The sequence below is a fragment of the Sciurus carolinensis genome, chromosome 5, assembly GCF_902686445.1.
Source record: "Sciurus carolinensis chromosome 5, mSciCar1.2, whole genome shotgun sequence".
NCBI lineage: Eukaryota > Metazoa > Chordata > Mammalia > Rodentia > Sciuridae > Sciurus > Sciurus carolinensis.
In genome coordinates, this window is record NC_062217.1 from 97,900,598 (window position 1) to 97,921,057 (window position 20,460).

Below are 20,460 nucleotides of genomic sequence, written 5' to 3' on the forward strand. Positions count from 1 at the left end.
CTTCCCCAAAGATGGAAAACAACAATGGTGTAACTTCTTACATGAACAAAGGATAGTCTTGAAATCAGTAATATACATGCACACACACTCAGACATGAGGGAAGGAGTGAAACACTACTATTCCACATGGTGCTGTGGTTGTTTCCACAGTCTTTCTGCACTTGACATGAGGTAGCTTCATGGGAGGCCCTTTCCTACTAGTTGAGGCTGTGCCTTGTACACTGGCTAGAAGCGGAAAGCACTCCCTGGACCCACTGATCAACCTACCCTAGACGAAAACAGAACCTACCAGAAAAGAACAAGTACAAGACACTATCGTTATTCGTTTTCTCAAGATGTCCCCAAATGTCCTTGTGTGATCACAACAAACTCAGCGATTGGATCAAGACATTCCTGGGTGCCAGGGACGTGGACTGAGGCACAACATCAGAACAAGGAGACTAAGCCTTGATTCTCTTCTGAGCAACATGAACTGGAATTTCTGCCACAGTGGTCACAGCTGCCATCTCCAAAGTTGTGACCGACCCCTTCCACAGTAAAAGATTCCTCTGGTGAGTATGACTGAGAACGCTTCTTCACCCAGTGCCAGTTCAGCTCAGATGGATCGGTGTGTACTCCAGCATTCTCCTCTGGATGATTTTAGGCTTGGGTCTCTTCATCCTATCTATCTCCTCCTCTTCCTCGTTCTCCTGATCGATCTCACACGTGGACCACTAACACTGGGGGTGGTGTCAGTGGCTGCATGCAGTTCATACTTCTCTCCTGGCCCAAGCTTGGAGATTGCATATAAAAGATCATAATTTATGACTGGAGTAGCATCTTCCACTTGTTTCCAACCAATCTGCTGAGAGGCAGGCAGCAAGATCAGGAACTGTTTGGATTGCGTGGAGCCAGGTGTGAGCTTCCTATGTGTAAAGTCTGAGCAAAATATAACTTCATTTCCTTCCCAAGAAACTCAGTCTTGTGCAGCTGCAGTCTGGCATCAGCTGCAGATAAGGGGTTGCTGAAGTTTATTCAGACACGTTTGAAGCTCTTAAAATACTGAAGGTGATATCCTTGTCAGACGTCCTAAAGAGAGATTTAAATTTGGCCCGGCACAGGCAGTCCAGGAAAACGCGCGGGTCCAGGTGGCAGGCAATGGTGGCACTGAGCAGGTTCCTGCAGGTCCACCTCCTCCATCTCGCAGTCATGAAGCTCCATTCGCCGCTGCACTCGTCTGCCACGGCCGCCCCAGAGAATGGCACTAAGGACTGCAGCATCACCCCTGGCGGCGCCCGCACCTCTGCCTCAGCCACTGCCCCCAGCCAGTCGGCCACGCAGTCCTCCATCCCCGGGCTCCCCCAGCGCGCGGGGCTCGAAGTCAAGCGCTCTCCCCTCCACGCCGCTGCAGCAGGCTCCAGTTAACCCGCTCCGGGTCACGTGGCTGTCCGCCGTGGGCTCTCACCAGGGTTCCTGGAGACGCGGACTGTGAGGCTGGCCTGAACTTCACTTTTGAAAAAAAAAAAAATCAAAATCTTAATATGAAGGATTTTTTTCAATAACACAGGAGGTAAATATTACAATGCTATACAGCAGAATCCAGAAAGCCACGCATGCATATGTTTTATTTTTATATATAATTATGCTTCTAAATTTATGCATTTAAATTTGTTTTGATGTTTGAGTTGGCACACGAATGAAAATTTTCCAAATAATACTACACAGAAAATATATTACTGATAAAAGTCTAAGTATTTTAATAACCACAATACAAATAAAATTTCAAAATGAGGAATTACATATAAAGGCAAATATAAAACAAGGAAAGATGAACAAAATTGAGCAATAAAGATCAAACCAAAATATCTTCACATTCAACATCATCACTTTAATATAAATTTATATTTTAGTATAAAATTATATGGGAGAAAGTACTTTCATTATTTATGAAAATTATAAATATCAAATTTGCAATTAACTCCTTCAAATAGATTACAAAACACAAATAATAGAACTGTAAACATAGAATGTAACTATGCAATTGAGATAAGAAAATGAAAATGGCAACTAGACTATTGAACAATAATATAGGTAATATGAAAATAGTATTCAAAAATAATATTGATGGAAATAAAGACTAGGAAGGAATTTATAGGAAAAAAAAATGTATATCCCCAGTACTGGTGGTTGAACCCAGAGCCTTTCATATGCTAGGCAAGTCTATCACTAAACTATATTCATGGCCAATTTTTCTTTTTATTATGTTTTGAGACAGGACCTCAGGTTGCCTAGGATGGCTTTCTACAACTTGTGATCTTCTTGCTTCAGCCTCCAAAGTAGCAGGGGTTGCAAGCATGTGCTCCTGTGTTTGATTCCAAATTACACTTTTACCCAATAATTCATGTCTTATTATTTATGCAAAAATAATATGTTGAATTTTTCTACAAAATATGTTTGGATGTTTGTCAAACATGTTTACTATGTTTCAATAGTAAAATAGTTTAAATGGTTAAAAATACATCTAATAACAAGATAATAGTTATTTTAAAATTTATACTAGGAATTTTTTTAGTATACATATTGAGATTTACTATGAAGCCATAAAAATTAGTGAGGCATTTTGATTATGTACAGTATTTATAATGCTGGTCGTATATATATCCATTTATGTATGGGTAAATTGAAGAGTTAGAGAACAGTCCAATACTACCCTTACTTTTGACATCTACTGGAAGTTCAGAAGTTTGTTGCAGACCAAGACCTTTCAAGGATGCAGAGTGATCACAGATGTCTTTAATCACTGGTTCTTGCAACCACACTGGAAAAATTTCAGGCTTAGAATAGCAGGCGTAACTTTATTAGGAGGTATAATTAAAGGGAAAAGGGTACACACGGTAGACCCAGTTTGTAGAAAATTATCCTCTTTATTCTCATGTTTCTACATGATGCTTGGTTAGACAGACATTATTTGTGACCAAATGTCCTCAGTCTGCTGACCTCCCCAGGAGACCACCTCTTGTGGTCATATGAAACAAAGTCCCCACCATAAATTGTTGAGGGCCATCTTGGACAAGATGGCGCTTGGCAATGAGCCAAAAGGCACTGGGTACCAAAATAAGGAAGTACCCATAAAGGTTGCTTGCCTACTAGTTCCTTGGAGACTTATGACGTGTTGACGCCAGGCTCTAGGATTGGCTATCTAATATCATGCCGTGCGTGGACAGCTCGTGATTCATATAGTGCTATGCTGACATTCCTCTGCATGCTCTCCTGTGTGAGAGAAAGCTTTGCTATAATTGGCTGATAAGCTAGGAGCCTGGGGGAGGAGAGAGGGAGAGGGAAGAAGAAGGGAGATAATGGCAGAACAAAGGAGGCAGAAAAACAGGGAGGACGCAATAAATCTGGTCAACTAAAGATTGGTGGTGTCTCCTTTCTCCGCGCCGGTTCCGCTGCATGGAACAAGTGGTGGCCTGGATGGGGAGCTTCTTCCTCCTTCTGCGTCCTCCCACGTAAGTAACTTAAGGTAAGCTATAGGAAAACTAAGTAACTTTAGGTAAGCTATAGGAAAACTGTAGGATAACCCCGGTAAAGGGAGGCCACATAACCCCGGTAAAGGGAGGCCACATAACCCCAGTGAAGGGAGTCTGCATAACCCCGGTAAAGGGAGGCCACATAACCTGGTGAAGGGAGTCTGCATAGCCCCAGTAAAGGGAGGTCTCGTAACTCCAGGATGGGGTCACAAGTGTCTAGAAATCAAATGATAGGAATCATACAAGATGTACTTAAGGCTAATGGAACTGCCATAAAACGATCTACTGTAACAGCATATGTAACTACACTGGCCAAGATTAGTCCTTGGTTTTTGGAAGAGGGAGTCCTAAATATTCCACAATGGGAACATGATAAAGAGGATCTTATTAAGCAGAAAAGCAATCCCCGTTACCTAGAGGTACTTTTCCCATGTGGCAGCTCATTAAGGAATGTCTAACATCTAAAAAAGGTAAAATAATAACTTTAGTTAAAAAAGGAAATATATGTCTGGAAGAGATAAAGAAACAACTAAGTGTAACTTCTCCTGAAGAGGAAGAAGAGGAGGAGGGGCTTACTGGGGAGGAATTAGAAAGAGCATCAAGGACATGGTCGCCCCCATCAGTTATATCGGAAAGGAATACCAATCCCTTCCTGGAGGCAGCCGCTCCCCCTCAAGCAGCCTGCCCCCTATATCCTCCAAAGTATCCTTGGGAGGAGTAATCTCATGCTATAAATCAGATGGGTTTTTTTCACCGTGGGGAGAAGAAACCCCCCTTAAGGAAACCTCAGCAGTCTCACAATTCTTCCCTGTACTAGAGGACCAAAATAGACAAAGATTCCACCAACCTCTGGATTTCAAAACAGTAAAAAATTTTAAGGAGGCAGTGGCTACATACGGTCCACAGGCCCCATTTACAATTAGTATGTTGGAATCAGTAGCAGGGCTGAATCTAGTGCCGGAAGATTGGAAAAGGCTATGTAAAGCTGTGCTATCAGGGGGGCAGTACCTAGTGTGGAAAACTGCATGGCAGGAAGCCTCATTAGAAATGGCATGACATAATGCTGCCGCAGGCTTTCCCCAAAGAAATGTAGAAATGCTAACAGGAGAAGGAAACTATGAAGGTATTCAACAGCAGATTATTTACGATCCTGGGGTGTACGCACAAATTGCTGCTGCTGCCACTAAAGCCTGGAAGTTAATTCAAGGGTCAGGAGATTTACAGGGGCAGTTGTCTAAGGTGATTCAGGGGAGTAACGAACCATTTGCAGATTTTGTTGATAGACTAATCCAAACTGGCTGCTAGAGTATTTGGGGATTCAGAACAAGCTATGCCCTTAATAAAACAATTAGCTTATGAGCAAGCAAATAGATGGTGTAAAGAAGCTATAAGACCATGGAAAGATAAAGATTTAAGTACATATATAAAGGTCTGCAGGGATATCAATGATGCAGTCATTACAGGACAAGTAATAGCTGCTGCTCTTCATGGGCCAAATCAGGGGCAATCAAGAGCTAAAGGAATAATATACTTAAGTGTGGGCAAGAAGGGCACTTCAGAAGAGACTGCCCTGAAGGTCCCACAGGATTAAAGCCCAGGGGAACACCTAAGACTAGAGAACAGCAAGGGACAAATCAACCTGCCCCAGGTCTATGTCCCCGGTGCCGGAAAGGAAGGCACTGGGCGAGATTTTGTACATCAAGATTTGACATAGAGAGAAATCCTCTTCCTACCCAGTCAAAAAACAGCCAGGGGGGGCCCAACCCGGGGCCCTCAAACATATGGGGCCTTTCAGAATCCCATAGTAGAGATCCCCACTCACAATCCTTTCCAACTATCTCCTCATTGTCCCGAGGAACATCAGGGAGCGGGAGATTGGACCTCTGTGCCTCCGCCCGACTCGTTCTAACCCCAGAGATGGGAGTACAAGTGGTCCCCACGGGCATACATGGACCACTCCCTGAGGGCACAGTAGGATTATTGTTGGGGCGGAGTTCCACAACTCTGTCAGGATTACAAGTATTTCCAGGAGTCATTGATTCTGATAATACTGGGGAAATAAAGATTATGTTATCCTCCCCTCAAGGGGTATCTGTTGTTTCTCCAGGAGACAAAATAGCCCAAATATTGATATTGCCTGGCCATCATGGGACTTTTCCCAGTTCACAAAGGACTGGAGGAGACAACGGGTTTGGATCCTCAGGATCGGGTGTCTTTTGGGCACAATCAACAAAAAATAGACCCATACTTAAATTGAAAGTTAATGGTACTCCCATAGAGGGTCTAATAGACACGGGTGCTGACATCTCTATTATAAGACAGAAGGACTGGAACAAATCATGGCCTGTTACAGCATCCAGTACTACCTTACGGGGACTTGGATTTGCCCAAACCCCATTACAAAGTTCAGCTGTATTATCTTGGGAGGACCCTGATGGGAAAAGGGGGACATTCCAACCTTATGTATTAGCTCACCTGCCTGTCACTCTTTGGGGAAGAGACATTTTAACACAGATGGATGTTGTCATTTCTTCCTCAGTTGAACGAAATATTTCCTGTCTAAACCCAACCATTTTCCAGTCATGGTGGGACAAGGTTATATCCCTGGAAAAGGACTAGGCAAGAATCTACAAGGTATGACCTGCCCCATTCAAGCCGAAGGACAAACAGGGACTAAGGGGCTGGGTTTTCTGGAGGGGCCACTGAACCATTAAAGATAACATGGAAATCCAATAATCCTATCTGGGTCCCCCAGTGGCCCCTTTCTAAAGAAAAAATAGAGGTGGCCCAGGAAATAGTTAATCAACAATTGAAGGAAAATCATATCATTCCTTCCACTTCCCCTTGGAATACACCCATTTTTGTCATAAAAAAAAAAGTCTGGAAAATGACAACTCTTGCAAGATCTGAGAGTCATAAATTCCAGTATGCAGATTATGGGCCCAGTGTAACTGGGTCTCCCCTCGTTAGCTGCTGTTCCAAAACATTATCATATCATCTCTATACATATAAAAGATTGTTTCTTTCCATTCCTGTGCATCCCTGAGGATGGCCCTCGATTTGCCTTTTCCATTCCCTCTTTGAATAATGAAGGGCCTAATACTAGATACCAATGGGTGGTCCTTCCCCAGGGAATGGCAAATAGTCCCACTATGTGTCAAATATATGTTGGCCAGGCTATATCACAGATTAGATAAAATTATAAAGGACTTTATTGTCTCCATTATATGGATGATATTCTTTTGGCTCATAAGGAACAGGAGACCTTATTAGGGGTATTTGATGATATCAAAACCCTAAAAAAAATGGGGATTACATGTGGCCCCAGAAAAGGTGCAAACCCGCAGCCCTATTACCTTTCTAGGACATCAAATATTAGATACCTATGTTAGGCCACAAAAAATTAAATTAGCCACAGGAAAGCTTAAGACTCTAAATGATTTCCAAAAATTATTAGGTAATATAAATTGGGTAAGACCAAATTTGGGAATCACCACTGGTCAACTTAAGCCTCTGTTTGATATTCTCCTAGGATATTCAGACCCTACATCCCCCAGAATTTTAACTCCTGAAGACAGAAAAGCCTTAAGATTAGTAAAACAAGCTTTAGAAAATGCTCATAGTGATAGAGTTGATCTATCCTTGCCTTTTAGCCTCATAGTGTTAGATTCTGAATATACTCCTACAGGTCTGGTATGGCAAACTGGACCCCTGATATGGATCCATTTGCCAGTATCCCCCAAATATGTTGTTTCCCCATATCCTGTGATGGTAGCAATTCTAGTTACATTAGGACTTAAGACAGCCCTTCAAGTTTTGGAGTTCATCCTCAGACAGTTATTGTCCCGTTCTCGGCAAAACAGATTGAAATACTAGTTAACAGTAATGAAGATTGGGCAATTTATTGTTCCACCATGGCCACATTTGATAATCACTTGCCAAGTTCACCTATTGTCAGCTTCTTCAAAAAACATCCTGTTATTTTCCCTCAGGTTGTTAAGGCTCAACCTATCCCAGCAGCAAATAAAATCTTTACAGATGGCTCCTCCTCCGGCACAGCTACAGTAGTTTCTGACATAGTACAGACTATTATTACTTCTCATAAGTCTGCTCAAAAAACTGAACTAGAAGCAATTATATCTACCTTACAACAATGCTTTTATCAAGCATAAACTCTTCTGTGGGCTTGCAAAGAACCTTTATATATAGGCCATATCAGAGCACATTCAGGCTTACCTGGGCCTTTAGCTCAAGGAAATTCTACTACAGACTCAACTACTTGACATCCTCATGTGTTTAACATTGTACAAAAATCAATTAATTTCCATAAAGATTTTCATGTCAATGCTACTATTCTCAAAATAAAATATAATATTATAAAAGAACAAGCCAGAAATATAGTAAAACAGTGTCCTGCCTGTGTACCTCATTTATCTGTTCCTCATTTTAGAGTCAATCCTAGAGGACTCCAAATCATCTATGACAGATGGATGTCACCCATATCCCTGAATTTGATACTTTAAAATTTGTACATGTAACTGTAGATACCTACTCAGGATATATATTTGCTACCAGCCCATACAGGGGAAAAGACAAAAGATGTAATCAGTCTATGCCCTCAAGCCTTTGCTACTATGGGAAGGCCAAAATCATTTAAAACAGATAATGGGACTGCGTATACTTCTTCTTCATTTCAACAGTTTTGCTCAAAGTTTAATATCTATCATTCTACAGGATTGTCCTACAATCCACAAGGACAAGCTATCGTGGAAAGAGCTAATCAAACATTTGAAAGTCTGCTTAACTAAACAAAAAGGGGGAATAGGGGCATTAGCCCCTCCCAAGAACAGACTTAACCTTGCTTTATTCACCCTCAATTTTTTAACTTTGGATGCTATGGGCTGTACTGCGGTTGATAGACATTTTAGTGGAAGTCTGGTGGCCATCCACAAGCAAAGTGGAAAGACATCTTGACTGGGTCCTGGAAAGGACCTGACCCAGTATTAATTTGGGGGAGAGGATCTGTTTGTGTTTTTCCTCAGGACCAACAACAACCTATCTGGGTCCTGGAGCGCTTGGTAAGAACTATCCATAAGAAAGAAAATGGCACCGAAACACAAAATGATGGTGATGGTGGTAAGCCTGCTGTTGTTAGCTCTTCCTAAAACTTTTGGGGATATATCACTCATGGCACACAAATTTTTCCTCAATTATTTCCTAGTACAGAACTTCTAGGTATTCCTTACCTACCAGCTGGTTCCACTGTAAACCCACTTATTACTAGTCTAAACTTCAAGTTAAGAGGTAGTCTTTGCTTCTCTGGTTAGCCACATCAGAAACTGCCATATACGGGAGGCAATCTCTCTCTCATTCATTAAAGGTACAGTCTAAAGCAAATCTATATATAGGGAAGTAATACACCTGTTTATAGTTATACAGGATGTGAGGCCAATTACTCTTCCTTTTATCAGGTTTTCCCCCCTACTCCCGTATGTGTCACGTCTCCGTTTGTGTTCATTCTGTCTAAGAGTTCTAAGTTTGATATTAACATTACTAATAACAATGATAATGATACTGAGGTCCTTAACTGTGTTATGTGTTAAGAGTGTTATGTGTTATGTGTTAAGAGTGTTATGTGTCTAGTTGTTGGGATGCTTCACTATTTCCTCTGGCTGTGATTGCCGGGATTCCAAAATTCATTCCAGTCCCAGTGACCTTAATTCATAGTGAGTGGAATTTCCTACCCGTGAAAGCAAAAAGAGATTTTGGTATCTCAACCATTATAGCCATCACTGTTGCTGTGGTGGTTGCTGCAGCTGCTGCCACTGCTGCTGGACTTGCCCTAGGAACTGCTATTCCTACTGCTCACCGCTCAACAATCTGTCACAAGCCACTGCCGAAGCATTGACAGCCCAGGAAAACATCAATGCACATCTCACCACGGGAATCCTGATTCTAAACCAAAGAGTGAACTTACTACAAGAACAAGTGGACATGTTGACTGTTACCACACAGATGGGCTGTCTAGTGCATGCCCAAGCACTATGCATTACCCGATACCCTATTCTAATATTACTGCTGCTGCCAATCTGTCCAAACAGGCTTGGTAGCATGCTTAATGGGACATGGACTAAAGAGTTTACTAATTTGACTACCCTATTGAGAAATTCTATATTTGTGGTAAATAGTACTCAGGTCAAGGTCCCAGGTATGCCAGAAGCCATTAGTTTCTTACAGTCAGCGTTACAATTTGGTAACAATGGATGGGAAGTTTTGCTATAATGGGATTGTTGTTCTTGCCCTTATTATTGCTGCTCAGATATCTGTTGTCTCTAAGGAGTCATCAAAGACGGCAAGCCTTAGTGGTGCAGCAAGCCCTTATGGCCATGGACCAAGGACTCTGATCCTCAGATTTGGCTCTCCCAATTACAGGACTGGTAGTCAATGATGGGTAAGCATAGGGTGGACTTTATACCAACCTAAGACAGGGATCAAAGGCATGCCAACAGCTCTTTGACTCCCAATGATGGGTAAGGATAAAGTCTGACTCTGGCACCTAAGACAGGCACAGTCGCTGTCCTTTTCTTTTTATAACAAAAAGGGGGAGCCTGTTGAGGGCTGTCTTGGACAAGATGGCGCTTGGCAATGAGCCAAAAGGCACTGGGTACCAAAATAAGGAAGTACCCATAAAGGTTGCTTGCCTACTAGTTCCTTGGAGACTTATGACATGTTGACGCCAGGCTCTAGGACTGGCTACCTAATATCATGCCGCACGTGGACAGCTCGTGATTCATATAGTGCTATGCTGACATTCCTCTGCATGCTCTCCTGTGTGAGAGAAAGCTTTGCTATAATTGGCTGATAAGCTAGGAGCCTGGGGGAGGAGAGGGGGAGAGGGAAGAAGAAGGGAGATAGTGGCAGAACAAAGGAGGCAGAAAAACAGGGAGGACGCAATAAATCTGGTCAACTAAAGATTGGTGGTGTCTCATTTCTCCGCGCCGGTTCCGCTGGACGGAACAATAAATGACTTCACTGGGTCTCTAGCATGGCACCAGATCCCAAAGAAAACAAAGATATTCTTATTGAAGAGAAAACTAATTTTTGTCTCTCATATCAAGATTGACAACCCAAGTAAGTCTGACAAACTTCATAGTTTTCAAAATTAAAACAAGACTCTAATAAGAATATATAATATGTATAGTTATACTTTATTTAATTCATCAATTAATGAGTGAACCAAGGAAGTTGAAATTCTGATTCTAAAATTATTTCATAAATAGGGTTTTATAAATTTATCAGAAAATGTGGTAGGAAAAATATTATTACAAGAAGACTGCTTTTAGCTAGAATTGAATAATGTTCTCTATAACAATAAAACTATACTCTTCTGGGCTCATCTTTCTTATCATAAACAAATATTTAATATATCCGATCACTAACAATAGTAAATGACCAAGACAAGTATTATTCTCCAACAATTAAATAATTCTGGAATCAATTTATAAATAATGCCCCAGTGTAAGAGAAAGATTACTTGAATATATTCTCTTGGACTTACTTCCAGTTTCTCAATTATTTTCTTCTTAAGGGCGTTTGAAAGTATTTATAGTGCAATTGATATCAATTAATTCTCTAGAACACTATTCCTAAGAAAAATCTTTTACATACAAGCATACTAAGACATTAGATGAAACTTTTTTCTTAATATTCTGAAGTTTGAAATCAAAAGGTGCATATTACAACAATGAGAAGAACATGTTTTAAGGTCTGTTTGTGTTTTTTTTTTTTTTTTTTTAGGTCTTTGACCAAGTTTTCCATGAGAACTGCTAATGTAATATTAGTAAGTGCTTCTACCAAGAAATCATAAACAATTAGGGGAAAAAATGATGAGAAATTGCTGTGAATATATTTACCATGGAGGTAGTCATATGCTAAAAGTGATCTGGCCACTGTTTAGACATCAAATAATCTTTTAAAACAGTGAAATTGTTTATTTTTATTCTTGCTGGCATTGATAATAACTTTAATTAATGAAATTCTGCAATTTTGGTAAAAATTCAAAATCAAATGAGAAATTACACTAATTTAAATTTTATTAAGGAATGATAACTTCATTGATTTAATATAAATTTTAGGACACTTTTTGAAAATGCTTTTATCTCTCAATCCTGGAATTATTACTCTGTGTACTTCATAAGGCAGAGTATAGTGGAATTTATTATTATTATTATTTTAATTGGAGGAATTATTTTTCTTTTTTAAGTTGTAAACAAATGGGATACATGTTGTTTCTCTGTTTGTACATGGAGTAAAGGCATACCATTTGTGTAATCATAAATTTACATAGGGTAATATTGTTTGATTCATTGTTACTTTTTCCCTTCCCCCACCCCTCCCACCCCTCTTTTCCCTCTATACAGTCCTTCCTTCCTCCATTCTTGCCCCCCTCCCACCCCCCATTATGTGTCATCATCCGCTTATCAGTGAGATCATTCGTCCTTTGGTTTTTTGAGATTGGCTTATCTCCTTTAGCATGATATTCTCCAGTTTCATCCATTTTCCTGCAAATGCCATAATTTTATCTTTTTTTATGGTGGAGTAATATTCCATTGTATGTATATAACACAGTTTCTTTATCCATTCATCAATTGAAGGACATCTAGGTTGGTTCCACAATCTGGCTATTGTGAATTGAGCAGCTATGAACATTGATGTGGCTGTATCTCTGTAGTATGCTGATTTTAAGTCCTTTGGGTATAGGCTAAGGAGTTGGATAGCTGGGTCAAATGGTGGTTCCATTCCAGGCTTTCTGAGGAATCTCCATACTGCAATGTGAAGAGAGAGCCTACAGAGTGGGAGAAAATCTTTGCCACTCATACTTCAGATAGAGCACTAATTTCCAGAATATACAAAGAACTCAAAAAACACTACACCAAGAATACAAATAATCCAATCAACAAATGGGCTAAGGAAATGAACAGACACTTCACAGAAGAAGATCTACAAGCAATCAACAGATACATGAAAAAATGTTCAACATCTCTAGTAATAAGAGAAATGCAAATCAAAACTACCCTAAGATTCCATCTCACCCCAATTTGAATGGTGATTATCAAGAACACAAGCAACAATAATTGTTGGTGAGGATGTGAGGAAAAAGGTACACTCATACGTTGCTGGTGGGGTTGCAAATTAGTGCCGCCACTCTGGAAAGCAGTATGGAGATTCCTCATAAAGGAATTGTTTTTAAAACCTTCGTATTGTGAACTTACAAACCTCCTGTCTCAGCCTCCTGAGCCTCTAGGATTACATGCATGCAACATGGAGCCCAGTTCACCAACAAATTTTAATCTTATTGTCCTCAAAATAAAATAACTGAATGAAACAAAACCACTACTAACTAGCAAAGAAAATCTAAAACAATTATGACTGCAGTTAGTTTTCTTCTCTTTGGAAAGCTTCCTAGGTTGTTAGTCTATCTCAAGACTTTATCTGCCTTTCCATCCCCAAATTTACAAACTCTAAGTGGTATTAATGGTTATGATGTTTCTCAGAAAAAACTCAATGGTTTATTCACTGGACTACCATTCTTTAGTTTATAAACTTGCTGAAGTTAATCCCTATACTTTAGAATTTTGCTTTTTTCTTGCCAGAAAAGTTTTCCTTCATTTATTATGCCAGAAAAAAAAAAGTAACATTACAGGGAAGCTTTCATTGGACATCCCCAATCAATAAAAATGGTTAGAGGAAAACATGAATAGAAGCCATAGTAAATACCTTAGGTGAGAGCATAAAGGTGGCACAAAGAAAATTACACATTAAAACCATGAAGAGGTTCTGTTAGATTCAATGTAAATTACAGGGGACCAAGGAACCAAATCAAACTCTAGATCATAAATTCATTTTATCCTTCATCTTAGTCTATTTGAACAAAATACCATAACACGGGTCATCTAAAAAACAAAAAAAATATTTCTCACAGTTCTGGAGTCTGTGAAGTCCATTATCAAGGCACCTGAAGATTCAGTATCAGGTGCAAGTCAGTTTCCTCAAGATGGTGGCTTCCTGTGTCTTCACCTGTTAAAAGGGGCAGAGGGATTTTTGTGGAGCTACTTTTATAAGAACACTAATCTTATTCCTGAAGATTAGATCCATAGGACTTAATTATCTCCCAAATATATTGCCTCCTAATATTGTTATCTTGGAGGTCAGGATTTCAGCATGTGAAAGAAGTTAAAAATATTCACCATATGCCATTTATGTAGTAAACATATAAAAAGGTACAGGAGTGTATGTTTTAAATGATAAGACTGTCTCTCAGGATGGTAATAATATAGGGTATGTAGAGAGAGTGGAATAATTTCTAGCAATGAATTTTTATAATTCACAATATAGTCTAAATCATTCATCATTAAGAAACTACAAATAAAAACAATAAAACACCTCTGTCCACTTATTGTGATGGCCAATATTGATGATAGGTAACAAAGAGATGTGTGTGGTGAGAATATGAGGTCGAGTGGAAAATTCTCTAAACTGGACCTACTGTGCTGACCCTCCCTCCCCCCACCATGCTTTTTTAAAAGTCAATTTACCTGCAGCCCTTCCTGGCTCAAATCGATAGGATATGTTACATTCCTCAGCAAGCAACCTGTTATCTGCAGGAGAAATGCAGACCCAAAAGCTCCTTCCTGCCAATAAGAAGAACACAAGCTAGGAATTTGTGTCTGTAAGGAACAAGGCTGTAGCTATTTCTCCCCTGATTCTTACCCCTCCCCACACACCACATTGTAATCTAGATTGTTAACTTTCTTGTCAGTCATTTGTCCAATTAGCCTGCAGGCTTTCACTATTTAAGGGTAATTCTCCTGATCTTTGCTCCCTTTTCTCTCTTTCACTTCTATTCTCTCACTCTCACTCACTCTCAGTCTCTTACTCTTTCTATTTTGCCCTTAAGAGCAGACACTCTGTTTGCTAATAAAGTTTCTTGTGTGAGTTCCTGAGTAATTAATTTTCCACAAAATTGAAAGAGAGATTCATTTTAAAGTAAGCCTACCTCATATATTATCAAATGTAATTAGAGGACTGGGGATAAGCCTATGATAGAGCACTTGCCTAGCATGTGCAAGGCCCTGGATTCAATCCCCAGCATCACAGATTATTAACTAATTAAAATTGTTTAGAAAGGAAGTCATAAAAATATTAGGAATTTTTACAATAAAGCAGGAAAAGAATTTAAAAAACTAAATGAAATGTGATTAAAGGGAATGATTTTGTTCAGATACTTGTGAATCACAGATACAACTTGCATTGGTAGAACTGTGTAATGGTCTTTCATGATACTTAATTTTACATCTTCTGTGCAGATACATAAGAAAGCAATCTATGTATAAATACATAAGAAAACAAACTAATTAGTTAAAATTTCTCTTGCTTTTAATGAAGGATTTCTAGGAGTCTGAATGTTTCCATGATCTGTTTTAAGTACGTGTATCCTTTCCCTATATTTGATACAATAAAATAAGAAAAACAGCCTTTTCTTGCTAGGTGTTTGGCATTATTTTTCTAATTTTTCTTTTTGCATTATATGAAGTCAGTTTTATTCCTTTAATGTATCATTTTCTTTCTTATTGGAAACATTTTATGTTTAAAAATGAATTTACAAAGGAAATTTGCAACTCATTTGTTCCAAATTAAAAAATATGTTGTGGTTTTAAATGTAAATTTTACTTTCTTAAACATTTTTAAATATGTACTCTTCACTAAAGTATATTCACATTGTCATGCAATAGATCTAGAACTTTTTTATCTTGCAAATCAGAAACACCATAACCATTAAACAACCCTCCTTTTCTGCTTCCCCCAGTAATCATCATTCTACTTTCTATTTCTATAAATTAACTCCTTTATGTACTACAGTCTACCCTTATTCATGGTTTCACTTTCTGAGGGTTCAGTTGGTCAAGGTGAGTTCGACTTTTCATTGCTGTGACAAAATACATCAGAAAATCAACTTTAAAAGAGGAAAGATTTATTTTGGCCTACAGTTACTTGGCCCCATTGCTGTGGGTTTGTGGTGAGATAAGAGTATATGGTGGAGCAGAACTGCTCACCACATGATGGCAGAGAGAGAGAACAAGGAAGGGGTTGGGAAGAAAATATGCCTTTCCCAGGCATGCCTTCAGTGACCTACTTCCTTCACTTGGCCCCACCTCTTATGCTTTTCCACCACCTCTCAATAGTCCATTCAATTATGAACCCTTAAGTGGATTAAACCACATCATAGTCTTCATAATCCAGTCATTTTTCAAAATCCCTCCTCTGAACATTGCTGCACTGGAGTTTGCCTAGGCCTTCAACACATGAACCTTTGAAGGACATTCCAAATCCAAACTATAATACAAGGTCAAGCATAGTCCAAAATTGCTGAATGGAAAATTCCAGAAATTATCAATGCATAAGTTTTACATTGTGTGCCATTCTGAGAACCATGAAATCTTGTGTCATATCTCTCCCTCATGCCCAGCACAAAGATCATCTCTTTGTCCAGCATATCCACACTGTATGCTACCAGCCATTAGTCACTTGGTAGCTGTCTGAGTTATCAGATCAACTGTTGTGGTATCACAGTATTTGTGTTCAAGTAACATTTATTTTATTTAATAATGTCCCCAAAGTGTAAGAGTGGTGATCCTGACAATTTTAAAATGCCAAAGAAAAGTCAAAAAGTACTTCCATTAAAATGGTGGAAGTTCTTAATTTAATAAGGAAAGGAAAAATACCATGTGCTGAGGTTAAGATCTATGGTAAGAACGAATCATCTATGTATGAAATTGTGAAGAAGGAAAAATATTCATGCTAGGTTTGCTGTTACAACTCATATTGCAAAAGTTACAGCCACAGTGCTTGATAAATGCTTAGTTAAAATGGAAAAGTCATTGAATTTGTGCAAATACATATAGAAAAAGTTCATATAGTATAGCAGTTAGTGTTGTGTTAGTTGCTGTGACCAATTTCTGAGAAAATCGGCTTAAAAGGAGGAAGGATTTATTTTGACACAATTTCAGAGCTTTCTGTCTATGATCACTTGGCCCTGGCACTTTTGTCCTGAGGCAGCACAGTAAGTCATGACAGGAGCACATGGCAGAGAACAGTCTGTTCACATCATGGCGACCAGAAAACAGAGAGAAAGGGCCATCAGGCTCCCAATATACCCTTCAAGGTCAGGACAGACCTCTAATGACCTAACTTTCTTCTAGTAGACCCCACCTCCTAAAAGTTCTGCCACCCCCCAATAGCACCACAGACTGTTGCCCAAGATGTTAGCACATGGGCCTTTAGGAAACATTGAAGATCCAAACCGTGTAGTTTTATGTATCCAGTGGGAGTCTTAGAAGGTATTCCACATAGATGAAGGACTGCTGTACCTTATATAAGTGCATCCATGCAGTATTTGTCTTCTTATAAATGACTTATTTACCTTAGCACAGTGTCTTCAAGGCTCATCCATATTGTAGCATGTGAATGGACTTTCTTTTTATTCTATTCCATTGTGTATGTATTTCAACATTTTGTTCATACATTCACCTATTGAGGGACATTTGTGCATTTCCAAATCTTTGCTCTTGTGAATAGTGCTGTGATGAACATGGGTGAGCAAATATCTCTTTAAGAACATGTTTTTAATTGTTTTCTTTTTTTGAAAAATAATTTGCAGCTTTTATTAACTTTGAATCATTGGTTATCTTTCATTAAGTATTTTCCTTAGTCTTAGACTAATCCAAGGAATGAATAAGTAGGGATTCATCTTAATTTTTTAATTATTTATTTATTTTTGATTATTTTATAGATTGCATTTTGATTCATTGTACACAAATGGGGTACATTATTTCTTTCTATGGTTGTACGTGATGTTGACATACTCAGAAGTGGAATTGCTCAATCTTGCAGTGGTTCTATTTTTAACTTTTTAAGGAAACTACATAGAACTCATTTTAAAGAGAAAGAAAGATGATAAAGATGTCATCAAAATATTCTCTTATGGAAATCATGTTGAACCAACACTCCATACTCATTGGGTAGGAATTCACTTCCCCAGTCTCTGTTGCCTCCATTCTGTTCCCTGAAAACACCCTGGTTTTCTTAAGGTAACCACACTTTCTTCAGAAAATTCTTGACTCAAAGAAATTCCACCTCATAACCAGATTTGGGAGTATATCTTGCCTACTCTAAGACATTTCTGGTGATCCCACCATCTAGCCAGTGAATGGTTTGGAAACTCTGACTTTAGGCATTCAGTTTATGACTCCCTCTGGGGACTATTATTGGTAAAGGATTGGGCACTCTGCTTTTCAGGAAATTTTGGGTGAATCTTGAGAATCATCTTTCTTACAACTCTGAGGTCTAACAACAGGCTCCTGCTACATTTTCTCTTCATGCATTGGCTGTTCAATATGGTCTTCCCACAACCAACCTGGGGATGTTACTCCTTAGGACTTGTTTTGCTTTGTTTTTATACTGGGGGTGGTACCTGGGGCTTCCTGCATGATAGGCAAGTACTCTGCCACTGAGCTATGTACCCAGCCCCAAGGAGCTTTGAAATTCTAAGAGACGGCTTCAATTCTGTTGCTGAAAGAGGAATGAGGAAAACCTTACCAGGAGAGAGTCTGATTAGATCTAATCTAGAGGAAGAGAGGTTGTACCTCATGGTGGCCATGGAGGAAAATGCAGCCCTGCCAGTCAATACAGTTCCTCTATTTACTTTATTTGTTTGATTATTTGGTACCAAGGACTAAACCTAAGTACACTTAACCACTGAGCAGGAGTTTTGCAATCAGATAGATCCAAATGCATATATTATCTCCCATGTATGTTGGTATTCATATTTAAAACTCCATATATATATATATATATATATATATATATATATATATATATTTTTTTTTTTTTTTTGGTAGTACGGGAGATTGAACTCAGGTCCTTGTGCATTCGAGGCAAAACCCTACCACCTGAACTATATCCCCAGCCCCAATATGGGATCTTAAGTAGATTGACTTCCCTGAGGATCAGTTCACTTTTTATAGAGCCTACTTTATGGAGTTTTTAGTATGAATATGTAGCACTTTTCAGTGTCTGACATAGAGTAAATACTCTGTAAGTTATGGCCATTATTATGATGATAATCATCATTATTATTATAGCAATCTTCAGGAGAAAGAAGACCCAAAGTTATTTGTATACTTATTTATGAAAAAATCTTTTTTTCTTTTTTTTAATACCCTTTCATAAAATCTGCAGGGAAAAATAAAATTTTCTTTTTCAATACTGAGGATTGAACCCAGGGCCTTGTACGTACTAAGCAAATGTCCCACCTTTGAGCTACATCCCCAGCCCTTTTCTTTTGTTTTAAGATAAGGTCTTACTAAGTTGCCCAGGCTGGCCTCAAACTTGTAATTCTCCTGCCTCAGCTTCCTAAAAAGCTGAAATTACAAGTATGTGCCACCAAACTCAGCAAGAACATACTTCTGATGTACTAGGTAAATGGGAAAGAAATCAGATTGAATATGCACATGTGTATGTGTGCACACACAAACATAATATGTCCAGTATTTTAGGCCTGATGACAGAGAGACTAATTGAGATATATTCAATATAAAAATAGTATTTAGGAGATGAAGATGTAGTTCAGTGATAGAACACTTGCTTGCCATGTGCAAAGCTCTGAGTTCAATCCCCAGCACCACAAATGTAATAAGAATCAGAATAGTAATAACTAGGATAATTGAGAACTGTGGCAGATACTCTGAGTTGTAAGAATTTTTTTTTTGTTTTATTTGTTATTGTTGTTTTACACCATAGCAAACAAGATGAATGGAAATGTGCCTAATGGAAAAATAACATTTATTTCCTCAAGTTCCCTTTCAACTAGTGGTGACTAATATAGCTAACAAGTTAGCTAGTAAGTACAAATCTACTAAGTGTGTCATCTGGGGAAGCTATTGAATTTTTATAAAAGAGACATACTCCCCTGAAATGTGCCTTTTAACCCTCATTAGTTTCCCTTCTTCCTGCCTGAAACTCAGAAGCAATGCTTATAGATGCAACAGTCACCTGTCAACCAAAGGACTTAATGCCCTACAATCACATAATAATTGATATTTCTTGCTAGACTTTAAATTCTAGGCCTGAATTCTTAAATGGCAACAGTGAACTGGAGCTCCCCCATCCCAGTATACCATTCCATTCCACGCCAAAGTATTTGTTTTAAAATGCTAGTGTTTGGATCTTGAATGTCCTCCACAGGTCCCCAGGGTGGTGGTGTTGGGAAGTGGTAAAACCTTTAAGAGGTGAACCTTGAGGGAGATTCTTATGTTGTTGGGGGACATGACCTTGAAGAAGACTGGGAGACTCTCAGCTCTCATTTTTTCCTTTCTCTTTCACTTCCTGATCATGAAGTGAGTAGTTTGCTCTGCCAAGTACTCCCTGCCATTGCTATCCAGCATCCCACCAGACAGTCCTAAAAGCAATGGGTCTACCTATTTATGGACTGAAACATCTAAAACCATGAACCAAAATAAATATTTTCTCTTTATAAATTAATTATCTCAGGCATTTTGTTATAGTGACAGAAAGCTGACTAACACACTATCAACTATTTCTTATAATACAAAAATATTTTATTTCTCTATCTAAAACAAATGCAAATGGATAGAGCTACATGATTCTTAAACCTGTCCCACAGAGCCATTTTAGTTATACACACAGAGGCTTAGAATTTGAAAGAGCACCAATACATGCTTCCTTAATCTGTATGCAGAATAACAACCCCAATAGCTCATTCACAATTCTCATACTTCAGTATGTTATATCAGCAAGCCTTCACAATAACTATTGAAGTAAGTGTTAGCATTCTCCTTGGGATGCAAGAAGTTAGGTGATTTTTATGAGATTT

At 38.8% G+C, this 20,460-nt stretch overlaps 1 pseudogene; it reads right to left on the bottom strand.

Annotated features, from left to right (window-relative positions):
* Positions 1–590: 590 nt before the first annotated feature.
* Positions 591–1,328, bottom strand: LOC124985312 (calcipressin-1-like; annotated as a pseudogene).
* Positions 1,329–20,460: the final 19,132 nt, after the last annotated feature.